The sequence below is a fragment of the Salmo salar genome, chromosome ssa09 (assembly GCF_905237065.1).
Source record: "Salmo salar chromosome ssa09, Ssal_v3.1, whole genome shotgun sequence".
Lineage (NCBI taxonomy): Eukaryota > Metazoa > Chordata > Actinopteri > Salmoniformes > Salmonidae > Salmo > Salmo salar.
This window is the reverse complement of record NC_059450.1, coordinates 33261207-33284829: the sequence shown is the minus strand read 5'-3', so window position 1 is coordinate 33284829 and position 23623 is coordinate 33261207. Positions and strand designations below refer to the sequence as shown.

Below are 23623 nucleotides of genomic sequence, written 5' to 3'. Positions count from 1 at the left end.
CTGACTGAGTCAGGTTTGTAGGCCTCCTTGCTCGCACATGCTTTTTCAGTTCTGCCCACAAATGTTCTATGGGATTGAGGTCAGGGCTTTGTGATGGCCACTCCAATACCTTGACTTTGTTGTCCTTAAGCCATTTTGCCACAACTTTGGAAGTATGCTTGGGGTCATTGTCCATTTGGAAGACCCATTTACGACCAAGCTTTAACTTCCTGACTGATGTCTTGATGTTGCTTCAATATATCCACATAATTTTCTCCCTCATGGTGCCATCTATTTTGTGAAGTGCACCAGTCCCTCCTGCAGCAAAGCACCCCCACAACATGATGCTGCCACCCCCGTGCTTCCCGATTGGGATGGTGTTCTTCAGCTTGCAAGCATCCCCCTTTTTCCTCCAAACATAACGATGGTCATTATGGCCAAACAGTTCTATTTTTGTTTCATCAGATCAGAGGACATTTCTCCAAAAAGTACGATCTTTGTCCCCATGTGCAGTTTCAAACTGTGGTCTGGCTTTTTTATAGAGGTTTTAGAGCAGTGGCTTTTTCCGTGTGTGTGTGTGTGTGTGTGTGTGTGTGTGTGTGTGTGTGTGTGTATGAATGATGATAAGAAAGAGGTTGAACAGACTGGTAATAGAGGTTGCAACATTGGCGGCGGATAATTTTAGAGAGTGTCCAGGTTGTCTAGCCCAGCTGACTTGTAGGGGTCCAGGTTTTGCAGTTCTTTCAGAACATCTGCTATCTGAATTTGGGTGAAGGAGATGCTGGGAAGGCTTGGGAAAATAGCTGCAGGGGGTGCAGAGCTGTTGGCCGGGGTTTGGGTAGCCAGGAGGAAAGCATGGCCAGCCATAAAGAAATGCTTCTTGAAATTCTCGATTATCGTGGATTTATCGGTGGTGACACTGTTGCCTAGTCTCAGTGCAGTGGGCAGCTGGGAGGAGGTGCTCTTATTCTCCGACTTTACGGTGTCCCAAAACGTTTTGGAGTTAGAGCTACAGGATGCAAATTTCTGTTTGAAAAAGCTAACCTTTGCTTTCCTGACTGACTGCGTGTAATGGTTCCTGACTTCCCTGAAAAGTTGCATATCGCGGGGACTATTCGATGCTAGTGCAGTCCGCCACAGGATGGTTTTGTGCTGGTCAAGGGCAGTCAGGGCAGGAGTGAACCAAGGGCTATATCTATTCTTAGTTCTGCATTTTTTGAAAGGGGCATGCTTATTGTGTCGGCTGGAGTGGTGTAAAGCTCACTGCCATTGGAGTCTGGAGCAGTGGATACGTGTCCTCTGGAGTTATGAATCACATTTCACCATCTGGCAGTCTGACAGACGAATCTGGGTTTGGTGGATGCCAGGAGAATGCTACCTGCCCCAATGCATAGTGCCAACTATAATGTTTGGTGGAGTAGGAGTACTGGTCTGTGGCTGTTTTTCATGGTTCAGGCTAGGCCTCTTAGTTCCAGTGAAGGGAAATCTTAACGCTTCAGCATACAATGATACTAGACGATTCTGTGCTTCCAAATTTGTGGCAACAATATGGGGAAGGCCCTTTCCTGTTTCAGCATGACAATGCCCTTGTGCACAAAGCGAGGTCCATACAGAAATGGTTTGTTGAGATTGGTGTGGAAGAACTTGACTGGCCTGCACAGAGCTCTGACCTCAACCCCATCGAACACCTTTAGGATGAATTGGAACGCCGACTGCAAGCCAGGCAAATCGCCCTACATCAGTGCCCGACCTCACTAATGCTCTTGTGGCTGAATGGAAGAAATTCCCCGCAGCAATGTTTCAACATCTAGTGAAAAGCCTTCCCAGAAGAATGGAGGCTGTTATAGCAGCAAAGGGGGTGACCAACTCAATATTAATGTCCATAATTTTGGAATGAGATGTTCGAGTAGGTGTCCACATACTTTTAGGCATGTAGTGTAAATCCGAGGCCCCCCAGCTTAGTCAGGGCATGTTGTGAGAGAGATTAGTCAAACACAGTAATCTGGGAAGCGTATGACCCGCTTCATTTGTCCCATAAAACCCTTGAGAGGAAGTTAGTGAAGTCTCAAACAGTTGAGCTGAACTGGTCTGGAGTGCTTTTCTTCAAACAGAATGCATGGAACTCAGAGGAGATTCTAACATTGTAATTTGTTAATTCTAATTCATTCCAAGGGAGAGTTGCTGCTCTGAGAGTGAAGAGGAACTTAGTCTGTCATGGACACACACCAAGGAACTCAGACTCTGTCGTTGATATGTACAAAGGTAAATAAAAAGTCTACTCTGTATTCTGGTTATTAAGCTGTTGTTACACATCAGATACTATTTCCCCTGTAGTTATTGTTGACTTTTGTGAGGGTGGATGTGTAGCAGTTGTATCAGAATGTTCAAGTAGGATGAACCAGGCTAGAAACTATGCAATATGTTGATCTATGCATATTAAATTGTTGTTAAGATGAGGTGTAAGACAACCAGAGTGTTTATAGTGAGTCCACTCCATAAGGGGGTCAGGAACACATTGGAAGTGTAGACTAATAACAGCCGTTATAAGACCTCAACTCAGCCAATGTGCATTTTGTATTTCACCACTGATTTTCAAAGACTCCTGACGATACCATACTTTCCTTTTTCCACTAGAGACCAATGTGAGTGAGAATTGTATCTTGTGTGGCTGTTTTTGGTGTTTTGGTGTAATTCATTCAGAAGAGAGTGTGATGGGGTTGGAAGGAATGAATAAATAAAAAGCAGTGTTAGAGAAAAAAGAAATGTATTTGAAATGTTAAGCCTAAATCCCTCCTCAAGAGGGCGCACTTGCCATTTCAAAAGAATAAATAGAACATGTTTTCTATCATCACTGAGGGTGTGACTGACAGGTTTTACTGAATTGGCCTATTCATTCATCAACAATTTATATAAACTCTCTCTACAAACAGGAAAACCTTGCATTGTCCTTGATTTGCTGCTAATCTTAAAAATACATTTAATTGAAACTGGGAGCCCATTGGTTCATAGGCAGTTACTTTGAACTTATTAACAAATAGGTTTGCCAAAAACATGAATTTATTACCATTTATTTGACTTGATTTGAATATTTTCCCAAACGTATATTAATCATTATTTCAGATTGTATTAATCCATAGAGATGTGATAGTGGTGGTAGAGTCTTCCTTTAACAGTGTGACGTGTTTAACAAAGTAATTTGAATAATTAAATGTATTCCTTCATAGAGAAACCACCAGTGGTTGTCAAGCATAGGGGATTGCTGCATGACAGATGGTGACAAAAACAGCTATTAGATATTGCAGCAATCAAGAACTGTGACCAGGTATGCGTTTACCTTGTGACAGTCGAGGCTACAGCAGAATATGACAATTCCCAACAGTATCCACTCTGTTAATTTGAGTTGCCTCAGTCTACCAGCGTGTTTGTTGTGTTAGTGACATGCCGATGTATCCTGCTCCGACTCTGCTTGTCCTACCACATCCTAGTGCAGGAGGGTGGAGCCCAATGACTGGAGCAGGATGTAGCGGCTCACATATCCTTATATTAGCTAATATAAAGAGGAGGAAGGTGTCAGCTTGTCTGTAACAAGCACCTTGTCTAGAGTACACATGGAGGCATCGTAGCTCACATTAATGTCAGCTGTCTGTCAGTCCTGAGCCCCTGCGGGTACCCAGTCACACCCCCCAGACCCTGGTGGACAGAGTGAACACACACAGCAGACAGGGAGATTTGCTCCTAGGTCCCAGCCTCTTCAACCTCTGAGACATCGCGGTGTCTCAATCAAGTCTAATCTGGCTTTGGGTTCATTTAATCTTTCGTTAGTAACCTTTTCTACAGAGTCTGTGTCTGCGAGCCGTGATGAGCTCTCAGTCAGATCATACTGGCAGCCGTTGGTCATCAGTAAGCCTACGAACAAATCCCCAATTCTCTTTAAAAAACAAGAAGCGCTTTGCGATGTGATGTCTGCATTTGTCTGACTCACTTTAATGAGGCTGACTCACGCAGGTGGTAGAATAGGTGTCAAATATCCTAACTTGTCTGAATGTTGGGACATGAATATGCTTTGAGGATTATCCTGTGTTCTATTCAAATGATTGTGTCCATCCATAGTTAAGCAACAGTCAGAAATAATGAAGACTGGTTCCTACGTGTCATAAAAAGTTGAACTTAACGTGTTCTGTTTTGCAAATGGTGAGGATCTGCTGTATAAATACTGCAATAGAAGTCATATGGTTTATCAGAGATCAAAATAATTGTGACTTAAAGATATGTATGCTGCTTAGGCTAGACCTATTTATTATTATTATTATTAATGTAAATTGATTTAATATTTGTTTGCCTTGGCCACTAAAAAGTGGATGTTCAATATGAAATCATAGCTCTGTCTATTCATTTGAGTGGTTCATTTCCCAACGAGGCAACTAGTCTGTTCTGTTCCAAAGAAAGTGTCAGGGCTACTGTTGCATTGGGCTGAAATTGTGGTAGATTGTGGCTTTAACACAGAATCCAAAAGACAGCTTTTAGAACTCTGGTCTGGTATGTTTAATTCCTGGGTATCTGTCTGCTGACCCCCCCCCCACACACACACCAGAGAATTCAAAGTACCTTCAAGAACAGGCCAAATAACAAACAATATTAAGTTTCCTATGGAGTTGAATTGAACAGGGAGAGAAGCTACAGTCCCAGAGAGCTTTGTTCTTAGCAGGTGGATTGACCTTTGCCCTAAACCTTACTCCCTCACTCTTAGCATCAGTTTCCCAGGCAGGAAATGTAGTGGCAGTGATACTAACAGAAGAAACATGGGCTCTAGTCTTCCCCCATCACTCCTGACCCTCTGCGAGGTCCCTCCAACACCCAGCCAGCCTCTCACTAACTCCCCCGCTCCACCGGGGCACTTCACAGGGACAAGAGGCAGGCTATCAGCACTTTTGGGCTTCCATGTGGGTCTGATTGAAGTCCTGAAATCCTTGGAATTGAGTGTGGTGTGGCCTAACAGTCCGTCCCACTCCCTAAGTGGGTGGTCTCACTCTGAGCAGTAGGCAGGCACACAGGCACAGGGATTCCTCAGCCTCTGTCCCTCTTTGTCTCCCTGTGTTGGTTTAGGGAATAGACACAGGGTGGGCACTGTTAAAATGGTGACTGGGGTGATTATTCTGATCAGGGAGAGACCACAACACACAGACACTCTCTCTCTCACACACCACACACACACACACACACACACACACACACACACTCTCTCCAGCCCAATGCCCTGTGAAGGAGTTGGAAGAAATTCACCAAGCAAGCGGCCTATTGTTTAGTCCCTACTGGGTCTCTCAATAACATTGCCGCAGTATTGTGCAAATTCTGCATTACAAGTCAACCCCAACCGCCAGCAACCCTGGGTTGGGGTTTCTGGCGATACACCCGATGACAGCCTATGAACCATCGAGCAAAACAAACAGGGCTGGCCATGCACTGAACCACAGATGCTTTGAGAACTGTTTGAACAGGGGAGCAATTAAAATGGTCACTGCTGTGGCCCATGCTCAAACATCAAGTGCTAATGAGGACCGCTTGGTTATGCTGCTGCTGTCGCATCTGGGTTCAAATAGTATTGGTGTTTTTTCACATACTTACTGTAGTTGATTAAGCTTGCCTGGAGTACCAGAATGAATGTTTACACTTTTTGGGACTATTCCATTCTGCCAGGCTTGCTCAATCAAGCAATTTGAAGTTAAACCAATACTATTTGAACCCAGGTGGGATTGGTTGATTGTGCTAGATGTGATCACCCCATAGCCCAGTGGTTCCCAACCAGGGGTACTAGGGACCCCTGGGGTTACTTGGTCAATCCATAGGGGGTACTTGAGAACACTCATGATACCATAGGCCTACTGGTAAAATACATAAGGGGGTACTACTGGCAGAGCAAAATTCAGTTGGTACGGTAACCGAAAAAGGTTGGAAACAACTGCCCTAGCCCTCAGACACGTTCACCCCCCCCAGAGGAGCCATGCAAAGAACAATGGTTCTGCAAGGCAGGTTATTTAATGTCTTCAAATCCATACAACTTTGAAAATGTTTGTAAACCTTAACCCACCTCCCTAAATCTCTTTCACACTTATTAGTTACAACTTATAGCAAGGCATCTTAGTCACTGAAACGTTTTTCCTTTGGAAAGAAGCCTGGAATGTTTGAGGTTGAGCGTCCCAATTGGCACCCTATTCCCTACATAATGGACTACCCTATGGTCCCTGGTCAAAAGTAGTGCACTAAATAGGTAATAGGGTGCCGTTTTGGACGAAGACTGAGTGTTGATTCTAGAGCTGGGCAACTTGTCTCCTGCTGGTCGGTCTAAAGGACAGGTCGATGCCAGAGCATCGCTTATCCTTTGCGAAGCGCTTAATTTTGGATTCAGTCCTAGCGCATAGCAAAACTTAATGTTTAAAAGCATGTTAGTAGAGGGATTTTCTCCACAAAAAAACAACACCCCAGTACAGAGTCCTCCTTAACATTAAAATAATAATTGTGTTTGCGTGCGTGTGTACACATTGTGAATCCTCACATTGAAATGTAGTACCTAATGGAGTCTGGGCCTAAAAGCAGATGAGTTAGGCAAAAACTTGTATAGTCCAAATGTTGTTCAATTAGAGTGCTGCTGACTTTATCCTTCACTACTGAGTAGCCTAACAGTTACATAAAGAAGACTGTGTACGGTTACATGCACACAATAATGTGATTATTGTGGATAATCAGATTAATATAATAGTTTGATTAAAACTTTTACATGCTTTGCAATAACATTTTCCCTAATAGTCACGTTTACATGGACACATCTGAAATCAGTGCATGTAAACATACTCACTGAGTATGTTTACACGCACACTAATAATTCGATATAAAACTCATGTCAGTAGGCAGATTATGCAGTAAGCAGAGTAAGGGGTTTAAATTCCTATCTTTATCGGCGTAAGGTCAAAATCGAAGTAAGCATACGCCGATTAAACACCTGGTTTTCTGAGCAACCTTTCAAATTATTAGAACACGTGAACACCTTAATCGGCATTCCGAACTCAGAATCAAATACCAGTCTCAACGTCAACAGTGAAGAGGTGACTCCGAGATGCTGGCCTTCTAGGCAGAGTTCCTCTGTCCAGTGTCTGTGTTCTTTTGCCCATCTTAATCTTTTATTTTTATTGGCCAGTCTGAGATATGGCTTTTTCTTTGCAACTCTGCCTAGAAGGCCAGCATCCCGGAGTTGCCTCTTCACTGTTGACGTTGATACTGGGGTTTTGCCTATACTATTTAATGAAGCTGCCAGTTGAGGACTTGTGAGGCGTCTGTTTATCAAACTAGAAACTCTAATGTACTTGTCCTCTTGCTCAGTTGTGCACCGGGGCCTCCCAATCATCTTTCTATTCTGGTTAGAGCCAGTTTACGCTGTTCAGTGAAGGGAGTAGTACACAGCGTTGTACGAGATCTTCAGTTTCTTGGCAATTTCCCGAATGGAATAGCCTTAATATCTCAGAGCAAGAATAGACTGACGAGTTTCAGAAGAAAGTTATTTGTTTCTGGACATTTTGAGCCTGTAATCGAACCCACAAATGCTGATGCTCCAGATCCTCAAGTAGTCTAAAGAAGGCCAATTTTATTGATTCTTTAATCAGGACAACCGTTTTCAGCTGTGCTAACATAATTGCAAAAGGGCTTTCTAATGCTCAATTAGCCTTTTAAAATGATAAACTTAGATTAGCTAACACAACGTGCCATTGGAACACAGGAGTGATGGTTGCTGATAATGGGCCTCTGTAAGCCTATGTAGATATTCCATAAAAAATCTGCCATTTCCAGCTACAATAGTCATTTGCAACATTAACTATGTCTACACTGTATTTCTGATCAATTTGATGTTATTTTAATGGGAAAAAATTGCTTTTCTTTCAAAAACAAGGACATTTCTAAGTGACCCCAAACTTTTGAACGGTGGTGTATAATATCAGATTCCATATTGATTTTGATTATTCAATTCATCAATTACGCGGAAGAAGCAGTCTAATATGGTATGTGAAGGAAAAATGACATTTTATTTTCCAAACAAGAACTAATGTAGCCAAATATGCCTGAACTTATTATTTACTTGGGGATGAGCCGAGGTTGGTCTCCTCCTGTGGAAAAATAATTGGAAGATTACAATATTATTCATCATTTTTATAGGATGCTAAACAAACAACTGTCTTATAACTGAAATGATTTAACATGTTGCATAGAACAGTATGCAGTTGATTTGAATGTGTGGTAAGTTCTGATATAAGGAGGAGAGGAATACAGAGTGAGTTGGTTAGGGGGATACCTAGTCAGTTGTACAACTGAATTCCTTCAACTGAATTCTTCATTTAACCCAACCCCTCTGAATCAGAGGTGCAGGGGGCTGCCTTAATCGACATCCACGTCTTCAGCGCCCGGGGAACAGTGTGTTAACTGCCTTGCTCAGGGGCAGAATGACAGATTTGTACCTTGTCAGTTCAGGGACTCGATCCAGCAACCTTTCGCTTACTGGCCCAATGCTCTAACCACTAGGCTAGCTACCGCCCCTTACTGCAGCGTTCTTCAACCTCCGGACCCCAGGCTGGCACCGGTCCCTGGGATGTTGCTGACCAGTCCCTCAGTTGGTTAGCTGACATGGATTTAGTCCGTCTTGCAGTGCTAGTGTTAATATAATTAAGGAAGGATGAGGGGTGTCCCAAATGTCACCATATTCCCCTTTAAAAAGAAAAAGCACAACTTTTGACCAGAGCCCTAGTCAAAAGTACACGCTTAGAGAAAAAAAGGTGCCATCTAGAACCTAAAAGGATTCTTCGGCTGTCCCCATAAGAGAACCCTTTTGAAAAAAACATTTGGTTCCAGGTAGAACCCTTTACACAGAGGGTTCTACCTGGAACCAAAAAGGGTTTTGCCTGGAACCAAAAAGGGTTCTCCTATAGGGACAGCCAACAAACCCTTTTGGAACCCTTTTTAGTAGTGCACTATAATGTGAATATGGCACCATTTGTAAAGCTGGTTTGCAGGTTTCTGGAATAAAAGAGATTGAGCAATCCTGGGTTACTAGATCGGGACATAGATCGGGACATAGAAGGGAGTGTATCTGTCTGCTGATAAGTAGTTAGCCCTCTGGTTGATAGATCCAGTCATTATTCAGGCATTACATTCCCATTAAAGCCTCTGTTAAACTCAAAGCATTGGCTGTATAATTGCATGATCACTTTAATTCAGAGAAAGTATATTGGATGATGTGAGTGACACTAATTAGAAATCTGATTATCTGCACTGTATTTGCTCTCTTGTTTGCTTAGCTGATAAAGATTTGTCATCTTTATTCATCCAACATTATTAAGAATTAAAACAATTCCTTTATAGTGACTTTTGTGAAGGGTTATTTTGCAGGTACTTTTAGCCAAGCTTGATTCACTTTGTAAACGGTGTGTTTGGATAAATGGTGTTAGACAGCACTACTGTAGTACAAACAGGTTTGACATTCAAAATGCAACCGCTTTAACCAATATATTTTTGGAGTACTGGTAAGCAGTGACTATTTTCACTGTTAGTTTCAAATCAAAACTATTTGAGTAACTATTCACATAGATAGCCATACTTTTACATTTCAATTTACCCAATCCGTGTGATTCCACAAAAACTCTGTAACCCTTTGTTAGGCCTAATGTACAGTGCCTTTGGAAAGTATTCAGACCCCTTGACTTTTTCCACATTTTGTTACGTTACGGCCTAATTCTATTTATTTTTTTATTATCTTCAGCAATCTACACAAAATACCCCATGACGACAAAACCAAAACAGGTTTTAAAATGTTTTGCAAATGTATTAAAATGTAAAAACAGATATCTTATTTATATAAGTATTCAGATCCTTTGCTGTGAGACTTGAAATTGAGCTCAGGTTCATCCTGTTTCCATTGATCATCCTTGATGTTTCTACAACTTGATTGGAGTCCACCTGTGCTAAGTTGAATTGATTGGACATGATTTGAAAAGGCACACACTGTCTATATAAGGTCCCACAGTTGACAGTGTATGTTAGAGCAAAAATCGATTTATGAGGCTGAAGAAATTGTCCGTAGAGCTCCGAGACAGGATTGTGTCGAGGCAAAGATTTGGGGAAGGGTACCAAAAAATGTCTACAGCATTGAAAATCCCCAAGAACACAGTGGCCTCCATCATTCTTAAATGGAAGAAGTTTGGAACCACCAAGAGTCTTCCTAGAGCTGGCCGCCCGGACAAGCTGAGCAATCGGGGGTGACCAAGAACCCAATGGTCAGTCTGACAGAGCTCTAGAGTGTCCTCCTCTCCACAGAGGAAATCATCTCTACAGCACTCCCCCAATCAGGCCTTTATGGTAGAGTGGCCAGACGGAAGCCACTCCTCAGTAAAAGGCACATGGCAGCCCGCTTGAAGTTTGCCAAAAGGCACCTAAAGACTCTCCGACCATGAGAAACAAGATTCTCTGGTCTGATGAAACCAAGATTGAACTCTTTGGCCTGAATGCCAAGCGTCATGTCTGGAGGAAACCTGGCACCATCCCTTACGGTGAAGCATGGTGGTGGCAGCATCATGCTGTGGGGGTATTCTTCAGCGGCAGGGAGTGGGAGACTAGTCAGGATTGAGGCAAAGATGAACGGAGCAAAGTACAGAGATCCTTGATGAAAACCTGCTCCAGAGCGCTCAGACTAGGGCGAAGGTTCACCTTCCAACAGGACAACAACTAAGCACACAGCCAAGACAATGCACGAGTGGCTTCGGGACAAGTCTCTGAATGTCCTTGAGTGGCCCAGCCAGAGCCCGGACTTGAACCCGATCGAACATCTCTGGAGTGACCTGAAAATAGCTGTGCAGCAACATTCCATGTCCAACCTGACAGCGCTTGAGAGGATCTGCAGAGAAGAATGGGAGACACTCTCCAAATACAGGTGCGCCAAGCTTGTAGAGTCATACCCAAGAAGGTTTGAGGCTCTAATTGCTGCCAAAGGTGCTTTTTTTATAAATAGCAAAATATTTCTAAAAACCTGTTTTTGCTTCGTCATTATGGGGTATTGTGTGTAGATTGAGGGGGGAAAAAAAACATTTAATACATTTAATAATAAGGCTGTAAACTAACAATGTGGAAAAAGTCAAGGGGTCTGAATACTTTCCGAAGGCACTGTACATATTGAGGCTATGCATCATTTTGAAAAGGGGTTTACTGAAGGTGCTTGTGAAAAGGGGTTTACTATTTCTCCTAGTCACTTTATTTGCAGAGGATTTGGAAATCTTGATTACTTTTTCAACCATGGATATTATCATTTATATCCTGATTTAACAATAGAAGCAATGCAGCAAGTAAAATCACAGTTTTGTTTTCTCCCAAGTGTGATAAGATATTCAGGGGTTTATCTAGCAGAGTCTGTGAGAGGGCTTCATGCTCTAAGTTATTCGCTCTGCACAGCTGTCACACCTCCAAGGGATTGGGAAGGGTGATCTTGGTTCTCCACAAGCCTCCCGGCTGCCGGCTTTTCCTCGCCGAAAATTTGCTGGATCTTTCTGAAAATGAGGCACTCATCCCGGCTGATTCTACAGGTCATTCCTCTTGGCCCCCCCTTAATGCTGGGAGATCAGAGCTACTAGTCCTGATGACAGACAGACTGCCACCCAGAATGGATCCACCCAGCAGAGGATCTGCAGTGGTGCGGCTTTCACCATGCTTTCTCCTCTTCCCCAGGGCTCAATTCAATGATCAATATCACTGAGGCTGAGCCTCCGATAGTTAGAGATCTCATGGTCCAATTCCTTCCTCTCAGGGCTTCCAGTCTCCCATCAGAAAGGCACTAAGCCCAAGTATAGACCTAATCAAGGTGAAGGCACACATTCACCGACCATGATAATGCCACTTTTTAAGAATGTTTACATATCTCGCATTACTCATCTATATGTGTATACTGTATCCTTCACTATATATTCTTTACAATCTATTGCATCTCAGCCGCTCTGTCACTGCTCATCCATATATTTTATACTTGCACTACTGGTCAAAAGTTTGGGTTCACTTAGAAATGTCCTTGTACCCGCAAAACCCCAGTCTCAATGTCAACAGTGAAGAGGCGACTCCGGGACACTGGCCTTCTAGGCAGAGTTGCAAAGAAAAAGCCATATCTCAGACTGGCCAATAAAAAGAAAAGATTAAGATGGGCAAAAGAACACAGACACTGGACAGAGGAACTCTGCCTAGAAGGCCAGCATCCCGGAATCGCCTCTTCACTGTTGACGTTGAGACTGGTGTTTTGCGGGTACTACTTAATGAAGCTGCCAGTTGAGGACTTGTGAGGCGTCTGTTTCTCAAACTAGACACTAATGTACTTGTCCTCTTGCTCAGTTCTGCACCGGGGCCTCCCAATCATCTTTCTATTCTGGTTAGAGCCAGTTTACGCTGTTCTGTGAAGGGAGTAGTACAACACTGTGTATGAGATCTTCAGTTTCTTGGCAATTTCTGGCATGGAATAACCTTCATTTCTCAGAACAAGAATAGACTGATGAGTTTCAGAAGGAAGTTCGTATAGCCTTTAGCCGTACCCTTATCCTACTTCTCCTCTGTTCCTCTGGTGATGTGGAGGTTAATCCAGGTCCTGCAGTGCCAAGCTCCACTCCCACTCCCCAGGTGCTCTCATTTGTTGACTTCTGTAACTGTAAAAGCCTTGATTTCATCCATGTTAACATTAGAAGCCTACTCCCTAGGTTTGTTTTACTCACTGCTTTAGCACACTCTGCCAACCCGGATGTCTTAGCCGTGTCTGAATCCTGTCTTAGGAAAACCACCAAAAACCCTGAAATCTCCATCGCTAACTATAACATTTTCTGCCAAGATAGAACTGCCAGAGGGGGCGGTGTTGCAATCTACTGCAAAGATGTTCTGTATTACTATCCAAGTCTGTACCCAAACAATTCAAGCTTCTACTTCTAAAAATTCACCTTTCCAGAAACAAGTCTCTCACTGTTGCCGCTTGCTATAGACCTCCCTCTGCCCCCAGCTGTGCCCTCGACACCATATGTGAATTGATTGCCCCCCCATCTATCTTCTGAGCTCGTGCTACTAGGTGACCTAAACTGGGACATGCTTAACACCCCGGCCATCCTACAATCTAAGCTTGATGCCCTCAATCTCACACAAATTATCAATGAACCTACCAGGTACAACCCCAAATCCGTAAACACGGGCACCCTCATAATGTCATCCTAACTAACTCGCCCTCCAAATACATCTCTGCTGTTTTCAATCAAGATCTCAGCGATCACTGCCTCATTGCTTGCATCCGTAATGGGGTCTGCGACCAAACGACCACCCCTCATCACTGTCAAATGCTCCCTAAAACACTTCTGTGAGCAGGCCTTTCTAATCGACCTGGCCGGGGTATCCTGGAATGACATTGACCTCATCCCGTCAGTAGATGATGCCTGGCTATTCTTTAAAAGTGCCTTCCTCACCATCTTAAATAAGCATACCCCACTCAATTTTTTTTAACTAGGAATAGATATAGTCCTTGGTTCACTCCAGACCTGTCTGCCCTTGACCAGCACAAAAACATCCTGTGGCGTTCTGCATTAGCATCGAATAATTCCGGAACTCCAATTTGAGCAGCAGCAGCTGAAAAATGAGCTCCTACAAATATTGAAATTTACATGGTTTTTAGAGTGAAGTACATCGGAAAAAAGCAAAAGAAAACTGCAAGACTGAATAGGAGAAAAGACAAGCAACAAACAAAGAAGATAGGCTTTTGAAAAATAACTATTTTTCATAACTACAATTTTATCTTAGCTAGCTGAATTGTTTACCAGTTGCTAAGCAGTTGCTAGGGACTCTTTTGGAAGAAGCTAGCTAGCTAACGAAGAACAACAAAGAATATCTAGTTAACAGAAGAAAAGAAAGAGAAAATCAGGACAGAAGAAAAAGGATATCAAAGTGAAACAGTTCTCTAAAGACACAAGAGACAATAATACAAGAAACAACACTTCTGTAGCTTGTCAACTATGTGTCTGTCTATCCCTGTTCTCTCCTCTCTGCACAGGCCATACAAACGCTTCACACCGCGTGGCCGCTGCCACTCTAACCTGGTGGTCCCAGCGCGCACGACCCACGTGGAGTTCCAGGTCTCCGGCAACCTCTGGAACTGCCGGTCTGCAGCCAACAAGGCTGAGTTCATCTCAGCCTATGCTACCCTCCAGTCCCTAGACTTCCTGGCGCTGACGGAAACATGGATTACCACAGATAACACTGCTACTCCTACTGCTCTCTCTTCGTCTGCCCACGTGTTCTCGCATACCCCTAGAGCATCGAGCCAGCGGGGTGGTGGCACTGGAATCCTCATCTCTCCCAAGTGGACATTCTCTCTTTCTCCCCTGACCCATCTGTCTATCTCCTCATTTGAATTCCATGCTGTCACAGTTACCAGCCCTTTCAAGCTTAACATCCTTATCATTTATCGCCCTCCAGGTTCCCTTGGAGAGTTCATCAATGAGCTTGACGCCTTGATAAGTTCCTTTCCTGAGGATGGTTCACCTCTCACAGTTCTGGGTGACTTTAACCTCCCCACGTCTACCTTTGACTCATTCCTCTCTGCCTCCTTCTTTCCTCTCCTCTTTTGACCTCACCCTCTCACCTTCCCCCCCTACTCACAAGGCAGGCAATACGCTTGACCTCATCTTTACTAGATGCTGTTCTTCCACTAATCTCATTGCAACTCCCCTCCAAATCTCCGAACACTACCTTGTATCCTTTTCCCTCTTGCTCTCATCCAACACTTCTCACTCTGCCCCTACTCGGATGGTATTGCGCCGTCCCAACCTTCGCTCTCTCTCTCCCGCTACTCTCTCCTCTTCCATCCTATCATCTCTTCCCTCTGCTCAAACCTTCTCCAACCTATCTCCTGATTCTGCCTCCTCAACCCTCCTCTCCTCCCTTTCTGCATCCTTTGATTTTCTCTGTCCCCTATCCTCCAGGCCGGCTCGGTCCTCCCCTCCTGCTCCGTGGCTCGACGACTCACTACGAGCTCACAGAACAGGGCTCCGGGCAGCCGAGCGGAAATGGAGGAAAACTCGCCTCCCCTGCGGACCTGGCATCCTTTCACTCACTCCTCTCTACATTCTCCTCTTCTGTCTCTGCTGCTAAAGCCACTTTCTACCACTCTAAATTCCAAGCATCTGCCTCTAACCCTAGGAAGCTCTTTGCTACCTTCTCCTCCCTCCTGAATCCTCCTCCCCCTCCCCCCCCTCCTCCCTCTCTGCGGATGACTTCGTCAACCATTTTGAAAAGAAGGTTGACGATATCCGATCCTCGTTTGCTAAGTCAAACGACACCGCTGGTCCTGCTCACACTGCCCTACCCTGTGCTTTGACCTCTTTCTCCCCTCTCTCTCCAGATGAAATCTTGCGTCTTGTGACGGCCGGCCGCCCAACAACCTGCCCACTTGACCCTATCCCCTCCTCTCTTCTCCAGACCATTTCCGGAGACCTTCTCCCCTTCCTCACCTCGCTCATCAACTCATCCTTGACCGCTGGCTACGTCCCTTCCGTCTTCAAGAGAGCGAGAGTTGCACCCCTTCTGAAAAAAACCTACACTCGATCCCTCCGATGTCAACAACTACAGACCAGTATCCCTTTCTTTCTTTCTCTCCAAAACTCTTGAACGTGCCGTCCTTGGCCAGCTCTCCTGCTATCTCTCTCAGAATGACCTTCTTGATCCTAATCAGTCAGGTTTCAAGACTGGGCATTCAACTGAGACTGCTCTTCTCTGTGTCACGGAGGCTCTCCGCACTGCTAAAGCTAACTCATTCTCCTCTGCTCTCATCCTTCTAGACCTATCTGCTGCCTTTGATACTGTGAACCATCAGATCCTCCTCTCCACCCTCTCCGAGTTGGGCATCTCCGGCGCGGCCCACGCTTGGATTGCGTCCTACCTGACAGGTCGCTCCTACCAGGTGGCGTGGCGAGAATCTGTCTCCGCACCATGCGCTCTCACCACTGGTGTCCCCCAAGGCTCTGTTCTAGGCCCTCTCCTATTCTCGCTATACACCAAGTCACTTGGCTCTGTCATATCCTCACATGGTCTCTCCTATCATTGCTATGCAGACGACACACAATTAATCTTCTCCTTTCCCCCTTCTGATAACCAGGCGGCGAATCGCATCTCTGCATGTCTGTCAGACATATCAGTGTGGATGACGGATCACCAGCTCAAGCTGAACCTCGGCAAGACGGAGCTGCTCTTCCTCCCGGGGAAGGACTGCCCGTTCCATGATCTCGCCATCACGGTTGACAACTCCCTTGTGTCCTCCTCCCAGAGTGCTAAGAACCTTGGCGTGATCCTGGACAACACCCTGTCGTTCTCCACTAACATCAAGGCGGTGACCCGATCCTGTAGGTTCATGCTCTACAACATTCGCAGAGTACGACCCTGCCTCACACAGGAAGCGGCGCAGGTCCTAATCCAGGCACTTGTCATCTCCCGTCTGGATTACTGCAACTCGCTGTTGGCTGGGCTCCCTGCCTGTGCCATTAAACCCCGACAACTCATCCAGAACGCCGCAGCCCGTCTGGTGTTCAACCTTCCCAAGTTCTCTCACGTCACCCCGCTCCTCCGCTCTCTCCACTGGCTTCCAGTTGAAGCTCGCATCCGCTACAAGACCATGGTGATTGCCTACGGAGCTGTGAAGGGAACGGCACCTCCATACCTTCAGGCTCTGATCAGGCCCTACACCCAAACAAGGGCACTGCGTTCATCCACCTCTGGCCTGCTGGCCCCCCAACCTCTGCGGAAGCACAGTTCCCGCTCAGCCCAGTCAAAACTGTTCGCTGCTCTGGCACCCCAATGGTGGAACAAGCTCCCTCACGACGCCAGGACAGCGGAGTCAACCACCACCTTCCGGAGACACCTGAAACCCCACCTCTTTAAGGAATACCTAGGATACGATAAAGTAATCCTTCTAACCCCCCCTTAAAAGATTTAGATGCACTATTGTAAAGTGGTTGTTCCACTGGATATCATAAGGTGAATGCACCAATTTGTAAGTCGCTCTGGATAAGAGCGTCTGCTAAATGACTTAAATGTAATGTAATGTAAATGAATAACCCCCATGATATGCAACTTTTCAGGGACGTTAGGAACAAATATACACAGGCAGTCAGAAAAGCTAAAGCTAGCTTTTTCAAACAGAAATTTGCATCCTGTAGTACTAACTCAAAAAAGTTCTGGGACACTGTAAAGTCCATGGAGAATAAGAGCACCTCCTCCCAGCTGCCCACTGCTCTGAGGCTAGGAAACACTGTTACCACTGATAAATCCACTGTAATTGAGAATTTCAATAAGCATTTCTCTATGGCTGGCCATGCTTTCCACCTAGCTCCCCCTACCCCGGTCAACTGCCCGGCACCCTCCACAGCATCCCGCCAAAGCACCCACCATTTCTCCTTCACCCAAATCCAGATAACTGATGTTCTGAAAGAGCGGCAAAATCTGGACCCATATAAATCAGCCGGGCTAGACAATCTGGACCCTCTCTTTCTAAACGTATCTGCCGAAATTGTTGCAACCCCTATTACTAGCCTGTTCAACCTCTTTCGTATTGTCTGAGATTCCCAAAGATTGGAAAGCTGCCGCGGTCATCCCCCTCTTCAAAGGGTGTGACACTGTAGACCCAAACTGCTAAAGACCTATATCTATCCTACCCTGTCAAGTTAGCAAACAGATTACCGACCATTTCGAATCCCACCGTACCTTCTCCGCTATGCAATCTGGTTTCAGAGCTGGTCATGGGTGCACCTCAGCCACGCTCAAGGTCCTAAATGACATCATAACCGCCATCGATAAGAGACATTACTGTGCAGCCATATTCATCGACCTGGCCAAGGCTTTCGACTCTGTCAATCACCACATTCTTATTGGCAGACTCGACAGCCTTGGCTTCTCAAATGATTGCCTCGTCTGGTTTACCAACTACGCCTCTGATAGAGTTCAGTGTGTCAAATCGGAGGGCCTGTTGTCCGGACCTCTGGCAGTCTCTATGGGTGTGCCACAGGGTTCAATTCTCGGGCCGACTCTCTTCTCTGTATACATCAATAATGTTGCACTTGCTGCTGGTGATTCTCTGATCCAACCCCTCTACGCAGACGACACCATTACGTATTCTTCTGGCCCCTCTTTGGACACTGTGTTAACTTCTTGGGGCTATGTGGGACGCTAGCGTGCCACCCGTGGTGCACCCTATCAACAGCAGGTGCATTTCAAGAGCGGCAAATTTGAAACCAAATAAATGTCAAAATTCAAATTTTTCAAACATACAACTATCTTACACCCTTTGAAAGATAAACATCTCCTTAATCTAACCACGTTGTCCGATTTCAAAAAGGTTTTACGGCGAAAGCATAAAGTTAGATTATGTTAGGAGAGTACATTGACAATAGCTGTGTGTAATGTTTTGTCAATTCAAAGACAGGCGTCACCAAAACCATAAAACCAGCTAAAATGATGCACTAACCTTTAACAATCTCCATCAGATGACACTCCTAGGACATTATGTTAGACAATGATCTAAGCCAGCCGGACTTCTCGTCATGAACGAGGGGAAAAAATATATTTACGTTCGTTCAAACATGTCAAACGTTGTATAGCATAAATCATTAGTGCCTTTTTTAACCAGAACATGAATAATATTCAAGGTGGACGAATGCATTCTCTTTTATAACGTATTGGAACGAGGGTACCCAACATGAACTCGCGCGCCAGAGTCTAATCGGCCATCACCGTTCCAAGGCTCTTGTTCGGTCAGATCTCACAGTAAAAGACTCAAAACACTTTGTAAAGGCTGGTGACATCTAGTGGAAGCAATAGGAAGTGCCAAAACATTAATCAACCCCTGTGTGTTTCAATGGCATAGGCTTAAAGGTAATTCAACACATCAGGTATCCACTTCCTGTCAGAAAATGTCTCAGGGTTTTGCCTGCCAAATGAGTTCTGTTATACTCACAGACACCATTCAAACAGTTTTAGAAACTTTAAGGTGTTTTCTATCCATATATAATAAGTATATGCATATTCTAGTTACTGGGTAGGATTAGTAACCAGATTAAATCGGGTACGTTTTTTTATCCAGCCGTGAAAATACTGCCCCCTAGCCCCAACAGGTTAACTAACCTCCAGACGAGCTTCAATGCCACTCAACTCTCCTTCCGTGGCCTCCAGCTGCTCTTAAATGCAAGTAAAACTAAATGCATGCTATTCAATCGATCACTGCCCGCACCTGTTCGCCCGTCCAGCATCACTACTCTGGACGACTCTGACTTAGAATACGTGGACAACTACAAATACCTGGGTGTCTGGTTAGACTGTAAACTCTCCTTCCAGACTCACATTAAGCATCTCCAATCCAAAATTAAATCTAGAATCGGCTTCCTATATCGCAACAAAGCATCCTTCACTCATGCTGCCAAACATACCCTCGTAAAACTGACCATCCTACCGATCCTCGACTTCGGTGATGTCATCTATAAAATAGCCTCCAACACTCTACTCAACAAACTGGATGCAGTCTATCACAGTGCCATCCGTTTTGTCACAAAAGCCCCATACACTACCCACCATTGCGACCTGTACGCTCTCGTTGGTTGGCCCTCGCTTCATACTCTTTGCCAAACCCACTGGCTACAGGTTATCTACAAGTCTCTGCTAGGTAAAGCCCCGCCTTATCTCAGCTCACTGGTCACCATAGCAGCACCCACTCGTAGCACGCACTCCAGCAGGTATATCTCACTGGTCACCCCCAAAGCCAATTCCTCCTTTGGTCGTCTTTCCTTCCAGTTCTCTGCAGCCAATGACTGGAACGAACTGCAAATATCTCTGAAGCTGGAGACTCATATCTCCCTCACTAGCTTTAAGCACCAGCTGTCAGAGCAGATCACTGCACCTGTACATAGCCCATCTGTAAACAGCCCATCTATCTACCTACCTCATCCCCATACTGTATTTATTTATTTATTTATTTATCTTGCTCCTTTGCACCCCAGTATCTCTACTTGCACATTCATCTTCTGCACATCTACCATTCCAGTGTTTAATTGCTATATTGTAATTACTTCGCCACCATGGCCTATTTATTGCCTTAACTTACCTCATTTGACTCACTGTATATAGACTCTTTGTTTTCTTTTGTTCTACTGTATTATTGACTTTGTTTTTTGTTTATTCCATGTGTAACTCTGTGTTGTTGTATGTCGAATTGCTATGCTTTATCTTGGCCAGGTCACAGTTGCAAATGAGAACTTTTTCTCAACTAGCCTACCTGGTTAAATAAAGGTGAAATAAAAAAATTAAATACAATTCTGACCATTTTGAGCCTGTAATCGAACCTACAAATGCTGATGCTCCAGATACTCAGCTTGTCTAAAGAAGGCCAGTTTTATTGCTTCTTTAATTAGCGCAACAGTTTTCAGCTGTGCTAACATAATTACAAAAGTGTTTTCTAATGCTCAATTAGCTTTTTAAAATGATAAACTTGGATTAGCTAACACAACGTGCCTTTGGAACACAAGAGTGATGGTTGTTGATAATGGCCCTCTGTACACCTATATAGATATTCCATAAAAAATCTGCCGTTTCCAGATCCAATAGTCATTTACAACATTAACAATGTCTACACTGTATTTCTGATCAATTTGATGTTATTTTAATGGACAAAAATGTGCTTTTCTTTCAAAAACAAGAACATTTCTAAGTGACCCCAAACTTTTGAATGGTAGTGCATATATTCTCATTCCTTTAGTAGATTATGTGTATTAGGTTTTGTTGTGGAATCGTTAGATATTACCTTTTTAGATACTGCTGCACTATTTCACTAGTCTGGCTTTTGAAACCCTTGAGATTAATTTTTTTATGAGTTGATGAGCTATGTTATGACCTGTCTCTGCCTTCACCATGGTAGTGATGTCTGAGGTTTACATTTCATTGTCAACTTTGCAAATATGCATTGTCCTCAAAGTGGTGTCATCACTCCTATGCAACACTAGTCCCTCAAACGAAGTTACGATGTCTGACGTAAGACGATGTTGAATCAGTATTTTGCTCGGCAATCATTGGTTCTCTGTCTAGCTTAAAACATTGTTTCTTTTCAATTGTAAACCTGGCGGTTCGAGCCCTGAATGCTGATTGGCTGAATATTTGGTATACCACAGGTATGACAAAACATTACTTTTTACTGTTCTAATTACACTGGTAACCAGTTTATGATAGCAGTAAGGCACCTCGGGGGTTTTTGATACATGGCCAATCTATCCTCGTTGTGTCGTGCCTAACAACATCCCTTAGACGTTGTATATTGGCCACATACCACACCCCCTCGGGCATTATTGCTTAAATGTATGTCACTTAAAACATAACAAATTTGCCCTTTTGAATAAGTATAGCTAGCTATGTCACAGTCTCAGGCAGGACACTGGGCGGCTGTCACCTATTGTGGCTGAGAAATGACTTACACAAAGCTCTGCGTCACTCCTCATGGCCGGCCTTTGTTTTCCCTCTTTGATCCCCTCACACACCTCCTGCTCCCTCTTTGCCCTCCATTTATAATGGTTAATGTTACACGCAGATCACTATTTGTCCCTTCAGAGGTATTTTTGCTTGTCTATTCAGTATTTTGTCAGTTTTACGCTGGATGAAATATGGAACTGAAAAGTGCAAAGTTCAGTGATTGCACAAAGGCTGAAATGTGTCCTGACTGGCTCTATGCTCGATAGGGTTAATGTAATGGAATTCAACCCTGTACTCACCTTTCTTTTAAAAGATTTGATTTGAAATACCCTTTTATAAATTATCTGTTTGCTTTCTTTTATGAATAGCACCATTTCCAAAAATGTAGCACTGGCATGTAAAACTAGGCTATGTAAGAAGCCTTTGTGGACAAGTTTGTGTGTCATGTTGAAAGTATGTCTCAGAAAGAATCAGTTGGCGGTGACTTATCTGGGAATGGTAAACATGAGACTTGTGATCCCATATCAGTTGACTCAAATTACAAATGTTGTTACTTCTTTTTAGCAGTAATAATACATGTTATTACAATGTTACCACACTGTTATTGCAATAGTCAAATCAATAAACTACAAATGAAAGTGTAAAAAACTTAAAGCAATTCCACATGCCATAGATGGGCCTTTTGTGGAGCAAAATAGGAACAATGTATCCAAATCTTTTGATCCTAGTCAAGTCCATCCCACGCCTTCCAACAGGCAGCCAATGACAACCAACTGTCTCAGCAGGTGCCCTCTCCAGGTGTTAGTGTTTCATCCTGTAAGATGTCTGTTTACCTAAACCACCAAATAGGCCTACATCCTCCATCCATCTGCATTTTACTGGACGGAAAACCATAAGCACGCCGCCGCACAATTAAACCTGCTTTAAGTTCCTCTCCAGATTAATGTCCGTATCAAAATTCATAAAGAATAGTGAGAAGATGTGAGGCCTGAGCTGGAAGATTCACAGGGATTTTGTATGAAGCCCATTTAATCAGGATAACGCTGTTATTAATATTCATCAAGTCAGCTGGAATACCAATGACAAGACTGTGGAATCTGGAAACTTTTACTGCAGTAAATGTATTAAATGCAGCTTAAAAAATTAATGGAATTTTGTTTATATTAGGGGGTGGGTGGGGTGGATGCAAAACCCAGTATTGGTCGACTGAGATTGGGTTTAGATATTTCCTTTTGAAGAATTCCATCTTTGACAGACTTCAAAAGAATTTTCAATGAATGCGACGCATGAATGGTCATTTAAAAGGATTTAAAGACATTACACTGCAATAATTGTACATTAATAATAATAATATCCCACAGAGGCAATTAGCTCAAAGTCTACAATGAAAGAATATGAAGATCACAGAAAGACAGTGAAGGACAAAGAAAAGTTTGAAATGAGGGATAAAGCGGGTTTCGTAGTTCAATTGTCATTGATTTTAGTTGAGATCATTTTATTAGGCTACTGATTTTTTTTTAAAACAGCACTCTCACAATTCTTTCCATTGTTGCATCATCTGTTTCTCTTGAAATAATTGTTTGATTTCTAGGGTTCTCTTTAAATGCATCCAATTAGGTTTTGTTAACAATACCAGTCTCTTGTAGCATGATTGATCAGCATGCATACTGTATTTGAAAGCCAGACAGTGCCCAACTTTCCTTGTGGGAAGTAATGATCTTGATAATGAATGACAAAAATATAATGGCCAATCACCATGAATGGATTTACTATGGTGGTTATAGGGTGATTTATTGGATTGATTGGTTCACATTTATTCATTGATAAGCAAGTCTGGATTTTCCTCCTCAAATTGCAACTTGAAGATTTGAAAGAGCAACTCCCTGACTCTCATGTCGTGGTGCCAAACTTCAATGAAAGGAGATAAATAAAGCATATTTTTGGGGGGATAGATTATTGGATCATGTTCATTTTATTAGGCCTAAGTCGTTGATGATTAACTGTGTGGAAACCCACGTCAATCAATGTGTAAAATGTTTATTTTGTCGTCATGTGCCCTTTCTTGTTCCAATCCCATCTCAGTTACTTCCTCCCCCTAAATAAAAGT

At 43.7% G+C, this 23623-nt stretch overlaps 1 long non-coding RNA gene across 2 annotated transcripts in view; it reads left to right on the top strand.

Annotated features, from left to right (window-relative positions):
* Positions 1–23623, top strand: part of LOC106611237 (mirror-image polydactyly gene 1 protein) — an 82501-nt gene that overhangs the window by 21471 nt on the left and 37407 nt on the right. For both annotated transcript variants that reach the window (XR_001330081.2, XR_006770991.1), the window contains exon 2: positions 2152–2241. This is a non-coding gene — a long non-coding RNA (mirror-image polydactyly gene 1 protein). The remainder of the gene's footprint in view (positions 1–2151; positions 2242–23623) is intronic.